Below are 5,994 nucleotides of genomic sequence, written 5' to 3'. Positions count from 1 at the left end.
GATAGCCTGGACTCCTGGGATAAGCTGGTCATGGCCTTCTTGGATAAATTCTTTCCTCCTCAAAAGCTGAGCAAGCTTAGAGTGGATGTTCAAACCTTCAAGCAAAAAGATGGTGAATCCCTCCATGAAGCTTGGGAAAGATACAAGTAGATGACCAAAAAGTGTCCTTCTAACATGTTTTCAGAATGGACTATATTAGATATATTCTATTATGGTCTATCTGAGTTTTCCAAAATGTCATTGGACCATTCTGCAGGTGGATCCATTCACCTAAAGAAAATGCCTGAAGAGGCTCAAGAACTTATTGACATGGTTGCAAATAACCAATTCATGTACACTTCTGAGAGGAATTCCGTGAATAATGGGACGCCTCAGAGGAAGGGAGTTCTTGAAATTGATGCTCTGAATGCCATATTGGCTCAGAACAAAGTGTTGACTCAGCAAGTCAACATGATTTCTCAAAGTCTGAATGGATGGCAAAATGCATCCAACAGTACTAAAGAGGCATCTTCTGAAGAAGAAGCTTATGATCCTGAGAACCTTCCAATGGCAGAGGTAAATTACATGGGTGAACCTTATGAAAACACTTATAATTCATCATGGAGAAATCATCCGAATTTCTCATGGAAGAATCAACAAAAGCCTCAACAAGGCTTTAATAATGGTGGAAGAAATAGGCTTAGTAATATCAAGCCTTAGCCATCATCTTCTCAGCAACAGACAGAGAATTATGAACAGAGCCCCTCTAATTTAGCAAACTTAATCTCTGATCTGTCAAAGGCCACTTTAAGTTTCATGAATGAGACAAGATCCTCCATTAGAAATTTGAAGGCACAAATGGGCCAGCTCAGTAAGAAAGTAACTGAAACTCCTCCTAGTACTCTCCCAAGCAATACTGAAGAAAATCCAAAGAGAGAGTGCAAGGCCATTGATATAATCAATATGGCCGAATGTAAGGAGGAGGGAGAGGATGCGAATCCCAATGAGGAAGACCTCATGGGACGTCTCTCAAGCAAGAAGGAGTTCCCTATTGAGGTCCTAAAGGAATTTGAGGCTCATATAGAGACCATAGAGATCCCATTAAACCTCCTTCTGCCATTCATGAGCTCTAAAGACTATTCTTCCTCTGAAGAGGATGAAGATGTAACTGGAGAGCAAGTTGCTCAATATCTAGGAGCTATCATAAAGCTGAATGCCAAGTTATTTGGTAATGAGACTTGGGAAGGTGAACCTCCCTTGCTCATCAGTAAACTAGGCACATGGGTTCAGCAAACCTTACCTCAAAAGAGACAAGATCCTGGCAAATTCGTAATACCCTGCACCATAGGCACCATGATCTTTGAAAAAGCTCTGTGTGACTTGGGGTCAGGTATAAATCTTATGCCACTTTCTGTAATGGAGAAGCTGGGGATCATTGAGGTACAGCCTGCCATACTCTCATTGTAAATGGCAGACAAGTCAGTAAGACAAGCTTATGGATTGGTAGAGGACGCATAGGTAAAGGTTAAAGGCCTCACATCCTTGCTGATTTCATAATCTTAGACATTAGGAAGGAGGAGGATGAATGCATCATCCTTGGAAGACCTTTCCTAGCCACAGCAGGAGCTGTGATAGATGTTAATAGAGGAGAATTAGTCCTTCAATCGAATGGGGACTTCCTTGTGTTTAAGACCCAAGGGTGCTTTTCTTTAACAATGGAGAGGAAACATGAAAAGCTTCTCTCAGTACAGAGTCAAACAAAGCCCCCACAATCAAACTCTAAGTTTGGTGCTGAGAGGCCACAGCCAAACTCTAAGTTTGGTGTTGAATCCCCACATCCAAACTCTAAGTTTGGTGTTGGGAGTCTACAACATTGACCTGATCACCTGTGAAGCTCCATGAGAGCCCACTGTCAAGCTATTGACATTAAAGAAGCGCTTATTGGGAGGCAACCTAATTTTTATTTATCTAATTTTATTTTTCTTTTTATTGTTCTTTTATGTTTTATTAGGTTCATGATCATGTGGAGTCATGAAAAAAATCCTAAAATTAAAAACAGAATCAAAAACAGCAGAAGAAAAATCACACCCTGGAGGAAGGACTTACTAGCGTTTAAACGCCAGTAAGGAGCATCTGGCTGGCATTCAACGCCAGAACAGAGCATGGATCTGGTGCTGAACGCCAGAAACATGCAGAAATATGGCGTTTAAATGCCAGGATTGTACACTGAGGAAAGCTGGCATTCAACGCCAAAAACATGCTGCAGTTGGGCGTTGAACGCGCAGAACATGCATCACCTCGGCGTTTAAATGCCAGAATTGCATGCAAAGGCATTTTACATGCCTAATTGGTGCAGGGATGTAAATCCTTGACACCTCAGGATATGTGGACCCCACAGGATCATCTCAAGATCTGTGGACCCCACAGGATCCCCACCTACCATATTCTCCCCTCTTCTCAACATTCATCCTCTCTTCTTCACCAATCACCTCAATCTCTCTTCCCCATTACCTCTTCACCACTCACACCCATCATCTCTTTCCCACCCAAACCCACCCTACATAGCCGAATACACACCTCTCTCCCTCTCTTCCATATCTTCTTCTTCTTCTTCTTCTTCTATTCTTTCTTCTTTTGCTCGAGGGCGAGCAACATTCTAAGTTTGGTGTGGTAAAAGCATAGCTTTTTGCTTTTCCATAACTATTGATGGCACCTAAGGCCAGAGAAACCTCAAAAAAAAAAAGAAGAAGAAAAAGGGAAGACAATTGCTTCTACCTCTGAGTCATGGGAGATGGAGAGATTCATCTCAAGGGTCCATAGCTCAGTAATAGAGCATTTGAGTGCACATCAAGAGAGCATGAGGAATTCCCTCATCAAGAAATCCCTGAGATACCTCAGGGGATATATTTTCCTCCACACAACTATTGGGAGCAACTAAGGATAAGAGCACCAAAATCACTAGGGATCAAGCAACAGAGGCAAGGAAGAGACATAAAGGAGCTCAAAAAGCACCATTAGTCCTTCAAAAAGGTGCCACCCTCACTAAGGTGGACTCATTCCTTAACTTCCTTGTTCTTAATTCTCTATTTTTCGATTTTTATGCTATATGTTTGTTTATGTTTTGTGTCTCTACTTCATGATCATTAGTATTTAGTAACTATGTCTTAAGGCCATGAATAATTCCATGAATCCTTCACCTTTCTTAAAATGAAAAATGTTTTTAATACAAAAGAACAAGAAGTATATGAATTTCGAAATTATCCTTGAATTTAGTTTAATTATATTGATGTGGTGACAATACTTTTTGTTTTCTGAATGAATGATCGAATAGTGCATATTTTTGATCTTGTTGTTTATGAATGTTAAAATTGTTGACTCTTGAAAGAATGATGAACAAAGAGAAATGCTATTGATAATCTGAAAAATCATGAAATTGATTCTTGAAGCAAGAAAAATCAGTGAAGAACAAAGGCTTGTGAAAAAAAAAATTAGAAAGAAAAAAAAGCAAGCAGAAAAAGCCAATAGCCCTTAAAACCAAAAGGCAAGGGTAAAAAGGATCCAAGGCTTTGAGCATCAATGGATAGGAGGGCCAAAGGAAATAAAATCCAGGCCTAAGCGGCTAAATCAAGCTGTCCCTAACCATGTGCTTGTGGCATGCAGGTCCAAGTGAAAAGCTTGAGACTGAGTGGTTAAAGTCGTGATCCAAAGCAAAAAGAGTGTGCTTAAGAATGCCAATCATTCTAAACTTCAAAGGAAAAAGTGAGATGCCAAAACTGTTCAGAGGCAAAAAGCTACAAGTCCTACTCATCTAATTAGAATTAATATTCATTGATATTTTGGGATTTATAGTATATTCTCTTCTTTTCATCCTAATTTATTTTCAGTTGCTTGGGGATAAGTAACAATTTAAGTTTGGTGTTGTGATGAGCAGATAATTTATACGCTTTTTGGCATTGTTTTTAGGTAGTTTTTAGTATGATCTAGTTACTTTTAGGGATGTTTTCATTATTTTTATGCTAAATTCACATTTCTGGACTTTACTATGAGTTTGTGTGTCTTTTTGTAATTTCAAGTAATTTCTGGCTGAAATTGAGGGACCTGAGCAAGACTCTGATAGAAGGCTGACAAAGGACTGCTGATGCTGTTGGATTCTGACCTCCCTACACTCGAAATGGATTTTCTGGAGCTATAAAACCTCAAATGGTGCGCTCTCAACGGCGTTGGAAAGTAGACATCCAGAGCTTTCCAGCAAGATATAATAGTTCATACTTTATTCGAGATTTGATGACGTAAATTGGTGCTCAACGCCAGTTCCATGCTGCATTCTGGAGTCAAACACCAGAAACACGTCACGAGCCAGAGTTGAACGCCAGAAACACGTTACAACTTGGTGTTCAACTCCAATAAAAACCTCTGCACGTGACACATTCAAGCTCAGCCTAAGCACACACCAAGTGGGCCCCGAAAGTGGATTTATGCATCATTTACTTACTTTTGTAAACCCTAGTAGCTAGTCTAGTATAAATAGGATAGTTTACTATTGTATTAGACATCTTTGATCAGTTTATGCGATCTTAGACATTGGGGGCTGGCCATTCGGCCAAGTCTAGACCTTCATCACTTATGTATTTTCAATGATGGAGTTTCTACACACCATAGATTAAGGGTGTGGAGTTTTGCTGTACCTCAAGTTTTAATGCAATTACTACTATTTTCTATTCAATTCAGCTATTCCTATTCTAAGATATTTGTTGCACTTCAACATGATGAATGTGATGATCCATGACACTCATCATCATTCTCACCTATGAACGCGTGACTGACAACCACTTCCGTTCTACTTTAGACCGGGCGCATATCTCTTAGATTCCTTAATTAGAATCTTCGTGGTATAAGCTAGATTGATGGTGGCATTCATGAGAATCCAGAAAGTCTAAACCTTGTCTGTGATATTCCGAGTAGGATTCAGGGGTTGAATGACTGTGATGAGCTTCAAACTCGCGATTGTTGGGCGTGATGACAAACGTAAAAGAATCAAGGGATTCTATTCCAACATGATTGAGAACTGACAGATGATTAGCCGTGCCGTGACAGAGCATTTGGACCTTTTTCACTGAGAGGATGGGATGTAGCCATTGACAACGGTGATGCCCTACATACAGGTTGCCATGGAAAGGAATAAGAAGGATTGAAGGAAGGCAGTAGGAAAGCAGAGATCCAACAGGGACAAGCATCTCCATACACTTATCTGAAATTCCCACCATTGAATTACATGAGTAGCTCTATCTTTATTTTCTGCTTATTTATTATTATTATTCGAAAACTCCATAACATTTACTATCCACCTAACTGAGATTTACGAGATGACCATAGCTTGCTTCATACCAACAATCTCCGTGGGATCGACCCTTACTCACGTAAGGTATTACTTGGATGACCCAGTACACTTGCTGGTTAGTTGTGCATAGTTGTGACAAAGTGTGATTTATGTTTGAGAGCACCAAGTCTTTGGAGCCATTGTTGATGATCACAATTTCGTCACCAGTTACTCTAGCAGTAAGTTGAAGCTAGGAAATAGATGCAAGTTGGGGATGAAGTAAAGGTTAAAAGTGATGAGTTATATGAGAAGAATGTGTATATATGATGGCTATATGATGCCATGGCTATGAAGAATGATTATGTAATGAATATGAATGGTTATGAATATTATGCGGCTTATGAATTTAATGTAATCTGAGATACGAGTTTCCTTAGGTACAGAATCGTGGCTTGCTACCACGTGTTCCAGGTTGAGACTCGATACTTTGTTGATTGGTGCACGAAATTGTGATCAATAATTTTCACAACTTCAAATAATCCCCGGTGATGAATCCAAAAACTTGGTGTTCAATACCATGGCATAAACACAACTTCGCACAACAAACCAGCAAGTGTACTGGGTCGTCCAAGTAATAAACCTTACGCAAGTAAGGGTCGATCCCACAGAGATTGTTGGTATGAAGCAAGCTATGGTCA

General features: G+C 39.8%; 1 protein-coding gene and 1 non-coding gene across 2 annotated transcripts in view; one reads left to right on the top strand and one right to left on the bottom strand.

Moving 5' to 3' along the window:
• LOC127742973 (uncharacterized) overlaps positions 1–5,994 on the top strand; it is a 25,836-nt gene that overhangs the window by 8,584 nt on the left and 11,258 nt on the right. The window lies entirely within an intron of this gene.
• On the bottom strand, positions 73–176 carry LOC127743645 (small nucleolar RNA R71). Its single transcript, XR_008005029.1, has one exon. It is a non-coding gene; the product is annotated as a small nucleolar RNA R71 (small nucleolar RNA).

Source organism: Arachis duranensis, chromosome 10 (assembly GCF_000817695.3).
Source record: "Arachis duranensis cultivar V14167 chromosome 10, aradu.V14167.gnm2.J7QH, whole genome shotgun sequence".
Lineage (NCBI taxonomy): Eukaryota > Viridiplantae > Streptophyta > Magnoliopsida > Fabales > Fabaceae > Arachis > Arachis duranensis.
Note: the sequence above shows the minus strand (reverse complement) of the source record. Positions and strands in the feature narration are given on the sequence as shown.